Source organism: Enhydra lutris, unplaced genomic scaffold (genome assembly GCF_002288905.1).
Source record: "Enhydra lutris kenyoni isolate GAN:26980312 unplaced genomic scaffold, ASM228890v2 scaffoldscaffold2, whole genome shotgun sequence".
Taxonomy (NCBI): Eukaryota; Metazoa; Chordata; class Mammalia; order Carnivora; family Mustelidae; genus Enhydra; species Enhydra lutris.
This window is the reverse complement of record NW_019154086.1, coordinates 63,793,600-63,814,429: the sequence shown is the minus strand read 5'-3', so window position 1 is coordinate 63,814,429 and position 20,830 is coordinate 63,793,600. Positions and strand designations below refer to the sequence as shown.

The window sequence follows — 20,830 nt, the reverse complement described above, 5'->3', positions numbered from 1 at the left end:
TAAGTACTTAATACCATTATGTCTAAAAAGATGTGTGTGTGTGTGTGTGTGTGTGTGTATGTATAAATTTAAAAATGCTTTATTATGAATAAGTGCTAGCCATCATCTGAGCTTTCAGTAAGTCATAACTTTTTTGCTGGTGGAGGGTCTTGCCTTAATGTTGATGGCTGATGACTGATCAGGGTGATGGTTTGTGAAGGCTGCGGTGGTGTGCCAATTTCTGAAAATAAGACAACAATAACGTTTGCAGCATCAATTCACTTTTTTTCTGAGGAGTGTACATTTTACAGGAAACCTTCAGTCCTCTTCAGACAGAACACAATGTCTTCAATTAAGGCTCTTATGTGAACTACAGAGGAAACTGAGATTTTTTTATTAGGAGGAAAGGGAAGGAAAGTATGGAAAATGAGTGCTTCTTTTGCCAAAAGGAACCCCTCACCAATGCTCTTCAGTCAGCTCATCAGCTTTTGCCATAGCTTTTTCAGAGAAGACTTGTTCTGGGAGATGGTCAGATTCACCTGCCATAATCTACTAGAATCCTTTGATGGTCTCCTTTATAGGTGCCAGCTTCTCCATATGACATATGAAAACCTCATCAACCTGGAATGGCTGAGATGAGAAACCCTGTATTTTCCATGAACAGGACAATCAACTTGTCTTGCCCAGAAAGTTCATCCATACCCAGGATGTCAATGATGTCCATCATTTGTAGTCCTGTGGGATCTTTTGAACCCCATGGGCAACATCATAATATAATTTCCAACAACACTGGGATCCATGATTCGAGAAGTGGAATCCAGAGGATCCATATCGAAGCAATAGCATTGGACAGCACAGTGGCAGCATCCAAAAGGTCAAAGGTGGTGGGAGGGCAGCCAAGTCATCTGTATAGGCACATAAGTAGCCTATACAGAGGTAATAGATCACTTCACAGTGGTGGTGATTCTTTCCTACATGGTACCCATGTCAGTGGCCAGGTTAGACTGACAGCCCACAGCAGAAGAAATTATTTCCAGTAAAGCAGACACCTCAGAGCCAGCCTGGGTGAAGCTAAAGGTATAATCAATAAAGAGCAGTATGACCTTCTTGGTCTCTGAAGTATTCAGCAACAGTTAGTCCATTCAGAGCTACCTAGGCATGAGCGCCAGGTGGTTCATTCATTTGGTCACACACCAGAGCTATTTGGAGGTAGTAACTTTTAAATTGATAACACCAGACTCAATCATTTCATGGTATAAGTCATTGCCTTCACAAGTTTTCTCACCAACATCAGCAAATACAGTGTGACTATCATGGGCTTTGATGACATTAACTATATGATCAATACCATCTTGGCAACCCCAACACCACCAAAGAGCCCAGTTTTTCCACCCTTAGCAGAGGGAGTCAGCAGATCCACCACCTTGATACCAGCAACCAGAATTTCCTGCTCAACACTCACCTCTATGAACTCAGAAGTCTCAGCATGAATAGGTGTAAATTGTTTAGTTTTGATGGGACCTCCCTCATCAACAGGTTCTCCAATGGCATTCGTGATTCTTCCCAAGTTCTCAGAGCAAACAGGAATTTTGACTGGTGCACCAGAAACCAGGATTTTTGTCCTCTAACTAAGCCTTTGGTATCACCCATGGCAATACTCTTTACATGCTCTCACCAAATGGTGGGCCACCTCCAAAACCAGCTTGATCTCCCTGCCCTGCACTTCCAGTGCATTTAAGATGAGTGGTGTTGTTCACCAAACTGCACACCCACCACCATACTGATGACTCCCACTACACCCCAGTGGCAGTGCCTACCTTCAGGGAAGGAGATGTTTGGGTGGTATAGTCTCTGGCAGGTGGGAGTGCTGCCCTGGTGGCCCACAGCAAGACCTGGACTTGGGGTAGCAGTTCTGAAGGGCCAAGTCCTTATAAGGGAATGGGCCAAGTCCTTATAAGGGAATAGGCCAAGATAGCAGCCACACAACTTACAAAACCCAACATGAGAGATCCTGGGTGTAGACTCCTTTTCACAAACACTTTCTCTGTAGCATATGATACTATTTGATAGCATTTTACCCACAGTAGAATTTCTTTCAAAATTAGAGTCAATCCTTTCAAACCCTGCCACTGCTTTATCAGCTAATAAAACTTAGAAAATTTTTGTTGTAATCTCAACAATATTCACCACACCTTCACTAAGAAGAGTTTCCATCTAAAGCAACCAACTTCTTTGCTTATCCTTTAAAAAAAAAAAAAAAAGATTTTATTTATTTATCAGAGATACAGAAAGACAGAGAGGGGGATCATGAGCAGTGGGGCAGGGGTAAAGGGAGAAGCAGATTTCCCAGTGAGCAGGGAGCCTAATCTGGGTGATTTCTCATATGTGAAAATTTTACCATGAGGTTGCAACAATTCAGTCGTATCTTCAGGCTCCACCTCTAATTCTAGTTCTATTCCTACCTCCATCATGGCAAACTTATTTCCTCCATGGAAGTCTTGACCTCCTCAGAGTCTTCCATGAGGGTCAGAAACAACTTCTTCCAAACTCCTCTTAATGTTGATATTTGGCCTCTCTCCATGAATCACAAGTGTTCTTAATGGAATCTAGAATGGTGGATCTTTTCCTAAAAGTTTTCAATTTACTTTATCTAATCCATTAGAGGAATCACAGTCTATGGCAGCTATAACCTTATGAAATGTATTTCTTAAATAATAAGACTAGAAAGTTACTCCTTGATCCAAGAGCTACAGAATGGATGTTGTGTTAGTAGGCAATGAAAACAACACTAATCTCATTATACGTCTCCAGTAGAACTTTTGGGTGACCATGTACATTGTCAATGAGCGGTAATATTTTGAAAGAAATCCTTTTGTTTTTAGCAGTAGGTTTCAGCAGTGGGCTTAAAATATTCAGTAAACCATGTTGTAAATAGATGTGTTGCCATCCAGGCGTTGTTGTTCCATTTGTAGAGCACAGGCGGAGTAGATTTAGCATAATTCTTAGGCACTAAAATTTTCAGAATGGTAAATGATCACTGGCTGCTACTTAAGTCACCAGCTGCATTAGCGTGTAATAGGAGAGGCAGCTTGTCCTTTGAATCTCTGAAGCCAGGCACTGACTTCTCCTCTTCAGCCATGAAAGTCCTAGATGGCATCTCTTTTCATATAAGCCTCTCTTATTTACATTGAAAATCTGTTGTTTAGTGCAACGACCTTCATTTATTTTCTTTAGATTGATTTTTCTGGATAATTTGCTACAACTACAACATCAGCACTTGCTGCTTCATCTTTTACTTTTATGTTATGGAGACGGCAACTTTCTTTAAATCTCATGAACCAACCTCTGCTACTTTCAAACTCTCTTCTATAGCTTTTTCACCTTCCTCAGACTTAATCGAAAAGCATTAGGGCCTTGCTCTGGATTAGATTTTGGCTTAAGAGGATGTTGTGGTCAGTTAGATCTTCTATCCAGATCACTCAAATTTTCTCCATATCAGCACTAAGGTTGCTTCACTTTCCTATCATTCATGTGCTCACTGAAGTAATACTTTTAATTTTCTTTAATAAATTTTCCTTTGCTTTCACAACTTGGCTAACTGGTATAAGACACCTAGATTTTGACCTATCTCAGCTTTCAACATGCCTTCCTTACTAAAATTAATTATTAATCTTAAATAAATAAATAAATAACAAAAATATTAAAAAAAAAACCTTTTACTTTCAAGTGAGAGATGGGCAATTCTTCCTTTTATTTTAACATTAAGAGGCCATTATAGGGCTATTTGAACTTATAGAATTTATTAATATTGAATTTATCATGTTTCAGGGAATAGAGAGGCCTGAGGAAAGGGAGAGAGACAGTCAGTGGAGCAGTCAGAACACAAAGTACATTTAGTGATTAAGTTCACTGTCTTATTTGGGTGTAGTTTATGACACCCGAAAACAATTACAATAGAAATATCAAGGATCTTTGATTACAAATTACCATGACAAATATTATAATAATAATTTAAAAGTTTGAAATATTGTGAGCATTATCAAAATGTGACACAGAGACATGAAGTAAGGAAATGCTATGGAAAAATGGTGCTGATAGACTTGCTTGACACAAGGTTGCCACAGATCTTTTATCTATTAAAAAATGCAGTATCTGTGAAAAACAATAAAGCAATGAACAATAAAATGAGGTACGCCTGTATATTTTTTTCAAGAGCACACAGAACATTCATAAAATTTGCTAATGTTCCAAGCCACAATGGGAGGCTTAAAAATGACAATGAATCAATATCAAGAGGTAACATTCTGTGATCCCAATGTGACAGCAAAAAATTGTATCCAAACTCTTTTTATTTGGAAATATCAATATGTATTTCTAAAATACCAATTGGTAATGGAAATTGTAATTGAAATAAACTAACCATTAGAACTGAAGAAAAGTGAAAGCTTTATACATTATCACAGAGAAGACCAAACAAAGCTTGACTTTGAGGGTAATTTATACCATCAGCACACATTACATTATCAAAAAGTAATATATATATATATACATATATATCATATATATATAATATATATATTAAGTATGACTTCAGCATTTTGCTTACAAAATCAGAAAAAGTAAAATCACAAATTTAAAAACATGATTGATTTAAGAAAAATAAAAATTAGAACTTATAAAAGAAAAAGCAAACAAAAAAGAACTGTCAAGAACATAATCTACAAATTTAAGAATAATAATAAAATAGTATATAATTTTTACTAGGAAGGAGAGAAAGTACAGATAAGTAACAATGGAATTGGAAGGAAGAGTGTAACTATGTATTGAATGGGAAAAGGAAAATCATTTAAAAAACTCTATTTCCACAGTAGTAAAAAGTTAAGCAAACATTTATTAGAAAAATGTATCTTAAAACATTTTTGGAAATTGTTAATAAAATTGACTTCTAAATATTTAAAAAATCAAATTGGCAATTAAAAGTCTAACCACAAAAACATAGTTGTTTTTCAGATGAGTTTTATCAAATTCAAGGATCACACCAAAAGTAGTATATTTTACAAATACAGATATATGTTGGAAAGTATAAGGTCATGAATGTCATTAATACAGTTACATGTAATTATCTTTGCAAGGAAAGAAGCATGAAGAGATGGATAATAAAACTGTGGTAGTTTATGTTTAATTGCCTAAAAAAAGAAAATAGACATTTGAAAAAAAATTAAAAAGAAGTTTAATTTTTAATTAAATTATTATTGAAAGTAATATTGAAGTATCTTCAATTTCTGTGTTGGCTAAGAAGGGGTTCAAAACAAATTTCTCCAAAATGTGCCACTTAGGCATGTGAAATATTTTGAGCTGAAAGAAATTAAGATTCAGCAAATTCAGGAAAAATTTTCATGTCTCCCTAAACTACCTCAGATAATTTAGATAGGGGCCTGGCCCAGCAAGAGAGCTATTATCAAAAGACAACTTTTTTATCTGAATGATAAATATGAATCAGGTGAATATCTGATTAGCGTTTTCTCTTCTTTTTGTCCTATGAATCATACTCTTTGCCTTTGAAACCCCATGCCTATATTCCATTCCTCTGCTCAAGAGGGCATATAACCCTCAATCACCCAGCTTGTCCTTGGGTTTCATATTCTTATGGGGCCCCCATATGTACACATTTTTTTTCTCCTGTTAATCTGTTTTATTTGAATGTAATTATTAATAGACCAGTCAAAGAACTTAGAAAGTTAGAAGGGAATTATTTTCCTCTTGAACAGGTACATAAGTATATGTTTTGTTTTTCTATAATTTGTATGTTTTAAATTTTATTTGAAGGACAAAAATGAAAAATAGATTATAGATAGTAATATATAAACATGAACCAATGAAGTGCTTACAAAAATGTTAAGCAAGTTAGGGAAGTAGTAATACCACAGATTGAAAGCACTACTTTTGCCCCTTATATGGTTGATGAGCAGCTTGAACAAAAAAACATTTTGCAAAGAATTTATTACCATTAGGCATTCAGGCAAAGCGCAAGGAGAGTTTTTGTTGACCTCTGGCATTTTTCAGGCATTCCATTTTCCATGAACTTGACATATATGTCCTAAATAATGTTCAGTCTGATTTCATAGAGAAGTAATATACCCAATACAGGGGGGATATATGGCTCAAGGAAAGGCAAATAATCTGCCTAATTTCAATTTTGAATAATTGGTGGGAAAGGGATTTGAGCCCACATCAGTTTAACTTCAAAATGCATGTTGTTTTCACTATAGCTCAATAATAAACTGATAATGGGGATGGGACGATGATGATGATGATGATGATAGTAGCTACTGTAACACTGTGTTTAGGCACTGAATCAAACACTTACCTAAGTGATATCTCAATTAATTCTCAAAAGAACTGTTCATTTTATTCTCTCATATTACATATAAGGAATTTGAGGTTTAGAGAGATCAAATAAAACATCCATTATGTCACTGCCAGTGTGCTCCAGAACAAAAAATACAGCCTAGTTTGAAGTCAAGGCTTGTGACATTAAATACTGGATTGACTCTTATAAAGTAAGTTAGAATGTGGTTTTAGGTGAGACAGAGCCAGATGTAATTTATCTGCCCTTCACAAGACAGTATTTAGGAGAAGTCCTTCTTGAGACTTTCACTGACAAGGTCAAAAAGCCTAATGCTCTCTTTACTTTAGGAGAAGGCACCATGGTCAGGACATCCAGTGCATGGGAGTGCTGTATTTGATCTGCACAATGAATTGTGATGAGCAGAATATTTCACACAGGCCATTTAACTTTTCTCTGACTGTCCTTTACCTTAGCACCAGACTCTGATTTATAGTTGGCAGAAAAAGTGGCATCTTTAAGTGATATTATGTTTCATGTGTTCACACAGATCTATCTTGGTGTCAAATGGAATGAATGCCCAATCATGCTCCATCTGAAGACCTGGGTTCCTTCCTGATGCAGTAGTATAGGGAATCTCTTACAGAAGGAACTCAGCCTCTCTAAATACTAGTTTCCTCATCATTAACATGGAATAAATAATGCCATGAGGTACATGAAAAGTCTATTGCAAACTGCAAATTATTGTTCTAACATTACTATAATTTTAGGGGATAATGCTTTATTTTTATCTACTTTCCTTCCTTCAAAGAGAACTATGGTTCCTTTTCTGCCTTCCCTTCTTCTGTGCCCAGTGAAATTCTTATTTTTAAATAAAAAGAGAAAACGAACAGAATTGATCAGATCTGGGCTGTTCAGCACCTCAGCCCTTGTTTCCTTATTCTATTTCATTAGCCATCAGAAAATCAATTTCAAAATTTCAGCTTTTATAGATATTTAATGAGAATGGGATTGTAGAAACAGAGAACAAGTTATAAGCCATGACTGGGGAATATTTATTTAAATATAAATATTTATGTAATATTTATAATATGAATATTATAAATAGTTATTTACTAGATGAAACAGAGAGGGTTGGGAGAAGACAGAAGAGGAATGAAGAAGAGGGGCAGAGAACAAGGTGAGGAGATGGGAAGGGAGGTGAAAGGAGGGAAAACAATCAGGAAAAAGACCTAGAACATTGGGAATCCCCCATATATAATTACGTGGTTTTAGAAAGTAGACAAATTTAAGAAGGCATCAGAATAGAAGCAATCAGAAACTTAAAAAGATAGTAAAAAGAGGAAAATTGTGTCAATAATATAGTATCAGTATGATATCAATAGCTACCAATTATTGAAGGTCTAATATGGACTGTGTTACTTGTTACACATATTTAACTAATTGTCAAAGGAACCTCTACTTAATTGTCAAAAGAACCTCTTTATTTAATCAGAGATTAGTGGATTGGTACTGATTTACTCAGTTATGTCTAGAGCAATAGGGTAACATATCACAAACCTAACTATGCATATGTTGAGACATCACAGGGAAGAGAGAGCAGATTATATGCTTCAAGAAGAAAAACAAGCACCAAAACAAAGAACAGGATCAAAATTTTTTTTAAAGATGTTATTTATTTATTTGACAGAGAGAGATCACAAGCAGGCAGAGAGGCAGGCAGAGAGAGAGGAGGAAGCAGGCTCCCTGCAGAGCAGAGAGCCCTATGCAGGGCTCGATCCCAGGACCCTGGGATCATGACCCGAGCTGAAGGCAGAGGCTTTAACCCACTGAGCCACCCAGGCGCCCCTGGATCAAATTTTTAAAAATTTATCTAATTTTTGTGGTAATTATATGGGTGAAATATAACCACAGATTTTATAGTTGTTTATAAATATTCATAAATGAACACTGACACAGCTGTCAGAGGAATTTGTAATAATGATCTATCATATAAGGTCCTGTGACCCTTGCAGACGTGTAATTAACTCTCAAAGTCTCAACATCCATCTCCTCTCTCTCTCTCTCTCTCTCTCTCTCTCTCCTTCTTGTTGACCCCTATTCAGAAATAGCTATAAATGGCTATTGTCAGCAACACTTTTTTTTTTTTTTGATTTACCAATTCTTAACCCAAATCCAATAGAATAGATATTTTCATAAGCAGTCACTGGCCATGCTAATTTACTTCTCCCAATTCTTACTAATCAGATGACCATAAAATAATTTCTCTTAACTATTTTCCCTTTCCCCAAGTGACTTTAGGCTATTAAACCATCTCATAACAGGAGTAGTCACACACACATACACAAAAGCAAAATGTATTTAATATGGATTGAATATGAAAATACTCAAACTTTTTGTTGCTCTGATCATTGGTGGTAGTGGCTAATGCAAACATAGATTCAACATCAGGATATGATGAAAACTTTAAGTGGCTAAAATTCCCTTGAAATAATTCAGAGCAAATATTTTTAAAACTCGAGGAAAGAGAAATGCTTGATGAGTTTATTTTTTGTGCCCTATAATTCCTAAACTAGGACCCCAACAAAGAAGACTGAAGACAAGAAGTCAGTTTTTTCTGCTTTTAAGTAAATGCCCCATACACATGTGTACACACACACACACAGAGAGACACACACACATTCATATACATATACTAAATTTTTATTTTTATTTAAATTCAATTAATTAACATATAGTGTTTCAGGGGTAGAGTTCAGTGATTCATCAGTCTTATATAATACCCAGTGCTCCTTAATGTCATCACCCAGTTCCCCACCTCCCAGCCCCCCTTCCCCTCAAGCAACCCTCAGTTTGTTTCCTATGATTAAAAGTCTCTTTTGGTTTCTCTCCCTCTCTGATTTCTTTTTTATGAATACTTTTATATCATGGGTTGCCTTTTTCAGGATGGAGGCTGACACAGAGTTTAGGGTTCAAGATGTTTATTAGAGAAAAAAAAAAAAAAAACCTTTAAAAGGAAAGGAGAGAACCAAGGATTGGGCTGAGGCAAAGGATACACCATGCACTATGATGCAGAACTGACAACATTTCAATCAAACTGGAGGGGAACTCTAGAATGACTATTGACAGGCAGAGTGCCCCATGTCAGGTAGAACTGTCTGGACATTTCTGTCCTCATTTTGCTCAATGACTGGTTACAGACAGCCCAAAGAAGTCAAAGGAGAGCAGAATATACAACCCCAAAAGATGCCTCTTTGACATAAGAATTATTTTGAGCTGATTATTTTTAAGAAACAGAAGATACAGGAAGAGTTCTGAAAACTAAGTAGGTTAACCTTTCTTAAGAGACATTTCTACTTATAAAGGAAATTTCCTTTTGTAAGAGTGCCTCCCTTTCTCTACCTAGAAGTTAATCTCTAGAAACTTCTATGAATGGAGAAGGCAGCAACTTAAATCTGCATAACTACTGTACCCTTCTTTAATGTGTTTTGCCTAATAAACTTCCTAATTGGCTTCCCTCCCCTCAATATCTTTTGTCTTTAGCTGAAGATGATATTTAAGGTGGCTGGCTTGAGCCATTTTGAGGAGTTACTCAGTTTTCCTGGGTATCTCCCATGTATACAAGAGTTATGCATCTTATTAAACTTCTGTTAGATTTTCTTCTGTTAATCTGTCCTTATAATGGGGGCAAGGGAGTCTCAGTCAAAAACCTAGAAGAATAGAGGGAAAATAATTTTGTCTGCTACAAATGGCATTATCTGGGATGCATAGGCTCTATGCAGCTAGAACATACTTTGAAGGAGCTGGCTACACCTGGAGACTTTTGTTATGGAGTTGGAAGGAGCAAAATTATTTCCTTCAGCTGATATCTTTGTAAAAGACCACTTATAGAGTTGTTACCTATGAAAAGGGTTGTAATTCACTTATTCAGGAATATCATGACATACAGGAATTTCTAAATCTTTTCCTTGACTGACAATTTCTCCCTTCAATATCTCCAAGGAACAAATCAGGACAAATCAGTACTTTATTATTAGGTGCAACTCCATTCTCTAATATAAAATGTTAGTAAACTAAGCAGAAGGAATTGAGACCTTTCTCCCTAAACAACATAGACTTGAAGTCCTATATGGAAAATAGACCTCTTTGGCCTAGTCCTAAACATTTTAAAACCAAACCTGAATCCAATTCTTATTACTCACCCTGAGGAAATTTGTGAATGAGAAGATAAGCAGAAAAGGAAAGCTAATCCCAATGCTTAGAGCAGAGCTGACTTGAGATTTCTTCCTTGGGCATACTGACCAGGATCATAAACCCAAAGAAAGTTCATGAAAGAGAAGAACATGCTCACATGCTCTTCTACCATCAACTCTTTATAAAGCTTCAATCACTTCAAGCAAGGTTTCCAGATTAGGACACCAAATATTACTCTCAAGGTTGTCTCAATGCCAGTATTTGAGATTTAAAGGAATCTAAAAGGGAAAGAGTAAAGAAAGAAAAAGTAATTGTATTCCTGTAAAGAAAAGGAACAGGCCCATACTTCTCCAAGCTTTGATTTATTCCCTTGGGCTGTGATCATTAATTCCTTTGGGAGTGCAAACCCTGTGGTTATGGTTCCTTAAATTATCCTGGCATTTGGCCAATAAAGATTTGTAATTCTAATCTATAAAGTTGAAAAGCAGTGATGGGATGGGCCTGAAAGAGAAAATGTTTCCTCTCCTTTAGATTCTTAACTAGATCTTGCACAATTAAGGAGAATATGACTTTCTAGCAGACATTTTAATAAATTGCTATAATCTGCAATTTCTCTGAACACTCCCACTCTTCTAAGAACCTTATGCTATTATGTCACTGTTGCTAAAACTTTCAGCTCTAGGTACATTTCCACTTCTCAGAACACTCTATCTCTCCTTGTCAGCCAGCTCGATACTCTAAATGAATTATAAAGGTTAAAGAGGGTTTTGTCTTTTTTCTCCTTTAGGCTGAGAGAGCAAGAGTGAAATAGGTAGAATTATGACTCTTCTCCATTAATTTCTTTTCTCTTTTGTAACAGTTGCCTGTGAAGATCTTCCAGTCCCTCTGATAAACTCTCACAGAAGTGGGATTAGATGTCAAAGTTGAAGCTGCCAAGAGAACCTCTGAGAGCTGAAGTATGTCAGGTAAAGAAGGTTTATAGCTGTTGGGTCTCAAGAGGGTCCTCTTGGTCTTGTGCCCAGAGTAGGATAAAAAGCTATGGGTTCTAGCTGAAAGTTCCATGGTTGGTGATGTTATAGGCTGAAGCAGTTTGACATTTAAAAGTTCAATCTTAGCTTGAGATCAGTTTCTTCTAAATGGTTAATATATAACCACCCAGATTTTATATTTTTAAATAACTATTATAAATAAGAGAATATTTGGAAGCTGGGATAGCAAGATGTGTATGTATATGTGTGTGTTGGCTCAAACAATTGGGAGTGTGGTGGGGACAGGAAGCAGCTGCAACATGAAGAATGCAAGTTGAAACCTTGGAAGATCTAAACAAGTGAATGTGTGAGCAGCCTCAGGTGTCTGGCAGTTTGATGAGTTGGAAACCAGGAATGGTTCCTTTACTGAATGCTAGTAAATTTTTGTGAGTGACTAAGAATAGAAGCTTTAGGGCACAGTGCTGAGACAGAGCTCCATGACATTTGTTGTTGCAAATCTAGCAAAACATAAGCATTAAATGCTGTTTATTTAAAACTCAGAAATCAAAGGAAGTGAATTATTGCTGTGATTGCAATGCAAACTCTACCATCAGTCCTAGAGTAACTACTCTGGAGTGGTACAAGCATGGGAGTCTAAGGATGTATTCAGGCAAGGAAAGAAAAGAGAATTAGAAGAGTGGTGGCTGTTTGCCTGTAGGAAACATTGCTTTCCATTCATAACCTCACAGAGCTCAGTGTTGCCTCAGGCTGCATGCAGATGGAAACTTGGAAAATCTTGTGGCAGTTGATGTTTGCTTATTCTTTCACATATCAACTTCTAAAACTCCATTAGACCATAATGAAGGAAAATCAGAAATTGACCTAAGATAAGTGGAAGGAACTTTTTTCTGATTCTTTCTTCCTCTCTCTCCTCAGAATTTCATTGAAATGTAACTGTGACAACAATACAGATTTTATTTTATTTTATTTTATTTTATTTTATTTTATTTTATTTTATAGCATGAATGGACATGATTTCTTTAAGCTTTCTCCAAGAGAAAGTTGGAAACAGATATTTAGGGTGACATTAAAAAAATATGTGAGCTGTTGAGGATCTGTAAGACTTTGAAGATATAGATATAAATATGTGGATATATAGTTTCAAGAAACTCTACACTGCCTAGTCTTATTTCCCATGGTCAAAAATTAGAGTTCCTTTTAGTTATATATTTGTTTTCCTCTTCCTTGGAACTCATTTTAAAGGCAACAGAGTATAGGTTGAAAATCTCGGGATTTTAGGTAGAAGACATTGGTTCTAGTTCCATTTTCTGACTTTGTGACCTTAATCATTTAATTTTTTAATTTGTTTTTTTTTTTTTTTTGTTTAAACTGAGTATCAAGATACTTACAAGATTTAAACAAAGTAATATGAAGGCAATTGTAAGGAATAATATAGACAATGTAGATAGCATTCTGTACAGCAAAAATTATTTAAAATTGCACTACAAAATAAGAATAATTTGTAAGTACTATATATTTTACAAACATTAATATAAGCAGTAACTAAAGAATGCATAAGATTCATATTTTTAAATTATGTATAAATAAGAAAATATTTACATCACAATTCTTATATTAATCAACCTGACAGGAATCTTACTATTAGCCTCTTGAAGTGCCTCTGATTGTTTATGGGAGAGAATGAATTTATTAAATGGATACTGGTTGGCTTCCAGAATCACTGAGGGATCTTCTAACCATGATCAGAGGCTACAGGACCAGAAGCCAAGCCCAAACAACTATAGAACCAGTGTAGTAGAATATGAATACAGGGTACTATGATGCTTCAACCTGCACAGCTGTCATCAATGACCACCTTGGCTGTTCCTGCTACTCCAGGAACTTCACTTTTCCATAACTACAAAACCAAGAAAAAGGATTATCCTGATTCCTGCTGGTATTCTTATTAGTTCCCAATTCATTATCAAGGGTTGATCTACCTGGTTTGAGGAGCCTAGCTACCTGCCTCCTAGCTGCAAGATAGTTTGAAAAAGTATCTGGTGTATTCAACACCTAAAACAGGCAATGCAATCTGTCATCTGTCAAGACTTATAAAATCAAGAATATATGGGCTGTAAAAGGAGGTTTCAATGGTTACAGGCAAAATAAAGGGCGAGGCAAAATTTATTATATTAACAACTTAACTACATTTGATGGTATCTGCTCTAGTCTAACCTGCTTCTCTTATTTTTTAAGATCTGATTCTCATTTGTGTACAGTAGTTAAAATTTGTGAAAACGGTCTATACTACGGTATCTTTTTTGTTGTTATTTCAGTATTAATTAGTAACTACAGAATGTCCAGTCCCATATAATTGCTTCAAATTTATTAAATGCAACTCTCAACTAGCAATAACTATTGAGTTTGGCTCGCTTTGATAAGCTCTGTAAAATGATGACTGTGTAATCTGAATTTCAACGTAGAAATAATGTTTGCAACTTCACAACTTTTCAGTGTTTCTCTTAAATGTTGTTAAAATACATATTCATAGGTCCACTCAGAAAATTCCGGTTATAATAGAATCTCAAGCTGATTTTGATGCAGTTGAATATGCTCAGTAATTTGAGGAACACTACTCAATATTGAGTGTTCTCTATCCTGTGTATGTATGGATCTCTGCCATTAAGAAGAAATTTTTATTTCTTGATCAGATTGAGCTGTAAATGTATTCTTCATTGAGTGAAGAAATGTAAATCCTTCTAGTTTCTGGTTATCACCAAACTCAGGTAAGCCATAAACTTCTGGTTTTTACATTGAAGTGGGAAGCTTTTGGTGATCTTACACAAAAAACAGAGAATTTATGTTTATCAAATTTGTATATGGAATTGTACACAAATATCACTTTAAATAAAAATAGCTTAGTCCATTTTTATATAAAGCATGGCATTAATATGATCTATTGTTGTACTTCAGTTATAAACCAAAAAAATCTTGCATATTTGTCGTCTCTTAACAACAATGGTATTATATTTAAGCATGAAAGAAACTCAGAATAATATCAAGGGTAAGATTTCAAAGATCCCAACAAATATCTTCATTTTGAATCTTGATATATATGTTTCGATATTCTAATATCTGTTTTTATTGCCTCTTATTGAAAGCCGTGAATTTGAAATAATAAACTATTAATAAGAAAGAATAGAAAGAATCCAGTAATATGTTCCTTTATTCTACTTAATGAAATTCTCTAGCTATTTATTGTTTTTTTAAGTATTTTTCTCAGCATGCGCTTTTAAAAAGATGATTTTTTAAAGTTTTTGAAAATTTAAAATGTGAATTCTTAAACCCTTCTGAGTCTCTGAAGTCACTGACAGTATGTTAAAAGTACCACCAGAATTTATCTGAAATATCTAGCACTTCCATTTTAGTGACCAGAGTTAATACAAAATGTTAGTGTGGATGAAAAAGTTTGGGAGGCCTGCTTATCAGATCAAAAGACTTAGAAAGTAGAAACTAGGTACAAAGATTTATTGGACTGGTAGAAATTTTATTTGGAGTTCTTATTTAAAATGTAGTCATTTATTTCTTAATATCTGAATACTTCAACTCTATGTGCACTTACTATGGCTAAGTACACCCCTAAGTAGTTCATAGTTGTTATGACAAGAAAAGAAAAAATCAACATGAACAGTGGAGCAGCCAGGAGAATAGTAACCATTTGTTATAACTTGAGATACTATAGGCATTATCTCATGCTATTTTGTTTCTCAAATGTCTACAATAATATATTCTTTAACAAAAATAGAACATTCTTTTTCTCTAACATTCTTAAACTCCTAGCAAAAGGTCTAGATTACTCAAGTTCACAACAACAACAAAAACAACAAAGAATGCTTCTGTTTTAATCAGTCTTGTTTGTTCTGTGGCTTTTTTCTTGCTATAAGATACGTATTTTTACTTTGAAGCAGTACTCTATTTCAAACATATGGATGGTCTTTCCTTTGGTACCACAACAGAAAACAGCTCTGTCCCTGGGATAACAGAGGAGAAAATAATAGAAAAAGGGACATTACAATTCTGAAATGAACTAGGAGAAGGGAAAATAAATATTTATAAAGGCAAAAATATAGCTTCATAATTGTTTTTAAATTTGAAAGTGCTAAGAAGCTAAATATCCAGCTATTTGTATTTCATTGTATCTTGTTCTGTTATTTCTTTCTCCAGTTCAACTCAGATTCATAGGGCACACAGCCGGAAAGAAAATTGAAATCCGGGACTGTGGAGTTAATGCTCAACAGATGTGGAGGTTACACAGTTGTTCTACTAATCTGCCAAGGAGAATATGAAAAGATTTTGAAACAACTCCAGCATACAAGTGCTCAGGGTGAGTCTTTCCAGCACCAAATAGAGAAGTTACATTTGACAATGACTCATTGCCAGAGTTAAAACCATCAAACCATATAGATTCAGCCCCACAGAAGATTTGTTTTGTTTGTGTGTGGTTGTAATATTGTGATTTATAAGATATACATATATATTTATAAATATAAATATAAATAAATAAGTATTTAACATATTAAAAATATATATTTGGTCATTTGGACAAGCAAAATATATTTTTCATACTTATTTGGTTTGTAGTCCTGGTTCACAGTTCCCAAAACTCTGGCAATTTCCCAAGTAATAAGAGCAATGGGATCTTCTTTTGTCTTAATATTTGGTCTCTTTGTTCAAAGTTTCTAAAAAGGCTTTAGAGCCATAAAGGTGAAATGGGTGTCTTGTTATTCATAACAAGCCCCTTTCTACCACAACTGGGTTTACCTATTGAGTTGACTTTTGGAAAGCATCTAAGGATGGAGGCTGATTGCCAGGGGAACCAAATATGAATAGAGGGTTGGCACTTTCAGTTCCATTCCCTGATTTCTGGGGAGGGTAGACAGGCTTAAGGTTGAATCAATCATCAATGGCCAATTATTTAATCAATCAACCCTATGTTATAAAACCTCCACGTATACCCAAAACAACAGGGTTTGGAGAGCTTCTGGGTTATGAACCCATGGATATTTGGAGAGAATGATTCACACAGAAAGGAAATGGAAACTTCAGTCCCTCTCCCTATACTTTGTCCTTTGTATCTCCTCCATCTGGCTATTTCTGAGTTTTATCCTTTCATAATAAACTGGTAATCTAGTGAGTGAACTTCTTTCCTGAATTCCATGAGCCAGTCAGCAAATTCATCAAACCCAAGGAAGGATTGTTAGAAAATCTCACATATAGCCAGCTGGTCAGAAGTACAGTGATAACCTAAACTTGTAAATGTTCTCTGAAGCAAAGACAGTCTTATAGAACCAAGCCCTTAACTTGTGTGAGATCTGATGCTGTCTCTAGGTAGATAGTGTTAGAATTTAGTTGAATTATAGGACACTTATCTGGTGTTAGAAAACTGCTTGGAGGTTTGGGGGTTAAACTCGCATATGTTAGAAGTTGGGCCCAGAACCTTTTTTTATTAGTGTTCTATGATATTCTCTCTCTATTTTTTTTAAACTAGATTTATCATCTCTGTCAAGTTTAAGCTAGTCTTTGCTATATATTTACCTGAATTCCTACATGTAACAGATTTTCAGAATAATTCATTGTCCTTCCTTATTTTACATTTATTTGGTCAACAATACTCTTAGTTAATAAAAATAAAAGTTTTTCTTTTGTCCTAATTCTGGAAAGAGGATATGCAACTCTTTCAGTGTATAAATATTTAATATTTATTTTATGTCATCCAGTTGCCCAATAAAACAATATTTTTTTGTTTCTTTGTTTTTATATCTATGGTCTGATTTATTTAAACAGCTTAGAAAACATATATTGGAAAACAAAAAGAATTATTATGTTACCAATGTCCACTGTCTTCTCCATGTCTACTCTTATATTGTTAGGTTATTTACTTTCAAATTACATTTCTTTATTGGAAAACTTGGTTCCTTTTAGAGAATCAAAGCTTTTGAAACATGTAAAAAAATAGAAGGAAGAAAGAAAGAACAAAAAGAGGGAAGAAAAGGAGAAGTTAAGAAAGACCAAGGACAAGAAAAAAAATGTATAACTTATGACTGTGATTTTAGAATTAATGGACAGGAATTAAAACAAACAAGTAAACAAACAAAGAAACCAAAAACTATGGTTAATATGTTAAGGGTCCTATGGAAAAAGTAGGCAACATCCAAGAACACATGGATAATGTAAGCAAAGAGTTAGAAATTTTAAGAAAGAATCAAAAGAAAATGCTAAAAGTGAAACATATTAAAATTAGAAATAAAAAATACCTTGATGGGCTAATCAATAGTCTGGAAATGCCTAAGGAAAGAATCAGTGCCTTGCAGAGAAGTCAATATAAACTTCCCAATATAAACTTTCCTCTGCAAAGAGGAGAAAGAATGACAAAGATAAAACAGAATATCCAAAAACCTTAGGATAATTAAAAAGGTGTACCACACATTCAATTGCAATATTAGAAGGAGCAAAAAGAGAAAACAGAACAGAAGAATTATTTGAAGATTTTTCAAAATAAGTGACACATACAAAATCACATATCCAAAAAGCTTAGGAAACACCAAGAAGGGTTAAACACTTAAAAACAATAAACAAACAAACAAACAAACAAACGAAAACCCACCAAGATTAGCTATAGCAATTTCTTACTAGAAACAACTCCAGAGGTAAGGAAACAAAAGCAAAAATGAACTACTGGGACTTCATCAAGGTAAAAAGCTTTTGTGCAGTGAAGGAAACAATTATCAAAACTAAAAGGCAACCTTTGGAATGGGAGAAGACATTTTCAAATGACATATCTGATGAAGAGGTAATATCCAAAATCTATAAAGAACTTATCAAGCTCAATACCCAAAAAACAAACGGACACATGAAAAGATGCTCAACTTCACTCATCTTCAGGGAAATACAAATCAAACTAACAATGAGATACCATGTCGCATCTGCAGAATGTCTAAAATTAACAACACAGGAAACAACAGGTGTTGGTCAGGATGCAGAGAAAACAGAACTCTCTTACACTGTTGATCAGAATGCAATCTAGTGCAGCCATTCTGGAAAACAGTATGAAGAATCCTCAGAAAGTTAAAACTAGAAATACCCTATGATCTAGAAATGGCACTACTAGGTATTTATCCAAAGGACACAAAAATACAGATTTGAAGGGACACATGTGCCACAATGCTTATGGCAGCATTATTAACAATAGCCAAATTATGGGAATAGTCCAAATATTCATTGACTAATGAATGGATATACATGATGTGAGGTGAGTGTGTGTGTGTGTGTGTGTGTGTGTGTGTGTGTGTGTAACATATATATATAAAATATGCCATATATATGGCATATTACTCAGCCATCAAAAAGAATGAAATCTCCCCATTTCCAATGATGTCGATGGAGCTAGAGTGTATTGTGCTAAGCAAAATAAGTCAGTCAGAGAGAGATAAATATCATATGATTTCACTCATATGTGGAATTTAAAAAATGAAACAGATGAACATAGGGGGAGAAAAGAGAGGGAAACCATGAACCAGACTTTTAATTATAGAAAACAAACCGAAGGGTGCTAGAGGGAAAGTGGGTTGAGGGTGGGCTAAAGGGGTGATGGTATATAAAATACACATAGGCATATCATATTCAAAGTACAGTAAGGCAAAATAAAACCAACCAAACAAACAAAAAAACCAAAAATACATTCTGAAGAAGGACAAAATAAAAATACCTTGTATATAAAGGAATAAAAAATAAATCAAAACTGACTTCTCATCAAAAATCATGTAAGCTGAGTGCCTAGGTAGCTCAGTCAGTTAAGCATCTGCCTTTGATGCAGGTCATGATTCCAGGGTCCTGGGATGAAGTCCCACATCAGGCTTCCCACATCAAGTCTGCTTCTCTCTCTACACTTTCTCCCTGCTCATGATCTCTCTTTCTCACACTTGCACTTTCTCTCTCAAATAAATAAACAAATAAATAAATAAGAGCTTTTAAAAAAATCATGTAAGTTAGAAAAGAAATATTTAAAGCATTTAATTAAAAACAAATAAAACACCAACTTAGAATTCTTCATTGAGCAAAATTATCCTTCAAAATGAAGGGGAAATAAAGACTTTCTCACAAAAAGAAAAAGAGAGGGAGGGGAAGGAGTGAGAAAGTGAGAGAGAGAGAGAGGGAGAGAGGATTCTTAGAAGAAATATTGCAAAGAAAGAAAATTATACAGATCAGAAACCTGGATCTACATGAAGCATCAGAGAAGGAATAAATAAAGGTTAAATGGATAGTATTTTTTTTTTCTTAATTGATCTCCAGTTAACTCTGTTTAAGCAAATAACATTAACTATATAATGGGTGACTGAGTGATTATAGTGTATGGACAAGTGAAGCAAATGACAGTAATGTCATAAAGAATAAGAGGAGGAATTGGGGAATACTGTTATAAGGTACCTACACTAAAAGAGGGCATCACATAATAATAAAGGAATCAATTCTCCAAGAATGCATAATCATTAACATGTATGCTCCTAACAAGAGAGCTCAAAATATACCTGGCAAAAATTAATAGGACTGTGAGAAAAACAGATAAACCCACTATTATCAGTAAGGATGTAGCTAACCTGAAGAGAATTATCAATCAACATAATCTAATTAGCATTTATAGAATATTCTACCCTAAAAAAGCAGAAACTTTCTCAAATTTACATGAAGCAATCATCAAAATAGGCCAAATTTTAGGCAGTTAGAGAAAGACAATTATCATATAATTTCTGAGGGGGAATTGCACTGCCCTTGCCAGGGGCCAGCCTAAGTAATCTGCTCAGGTTCGCTCTTGGTAGCTTTTGTTCCCTGAACGCTTTCCATACAGCTTTGGAGGATGGGAATGAAGATGGCAGCCTCCTATCTCCAGCGCTGTAGGAGCCAAGAGCATTTTAAGAAACAAAAGAGACAGTCATGGGGAAGGGATGGAAAAATAAAAATAAGATGAAATCAGAGAGGGGAGAAACCATAAGAGACTCTTAACAGTAGGAAACAAACTGAGGGCTATTAGAGGGGAAATGGGCAGGGGATGGAGTAAGTGGGTCACAGGCAGTAAGGAGGGCACTAGATGTACTGAGCACTGGGTGTTATATGGAATGGATGAATAACTGAGATTTATATCTGAAAGTAATGATACACTATATGTTAATTAATTTAATTTAAATAAAATAAGTTAATAAAAAAAAGATAGACCAAACTTTGAATCATAAAACATCTGAACAAATTTCAAAGAGGAGAAATCATACAAATATTTTCTCTGCTTATAATT

The 20,830-nt window shown here is 34.9% G+C and overlaps 1 pseudogene; it reads right to left on the bottom strand.

Moving 5' to 3' along the window:
* Window positions 1-435: 435 nt before the first annotated feature.
* Window positions 436-2,447, bottom strand: LOC111146487 (annotated as a pseudogene).
* Between the last annotated feature and the right edge of the window lie 18,383 nt (window positions 2,448-20,830).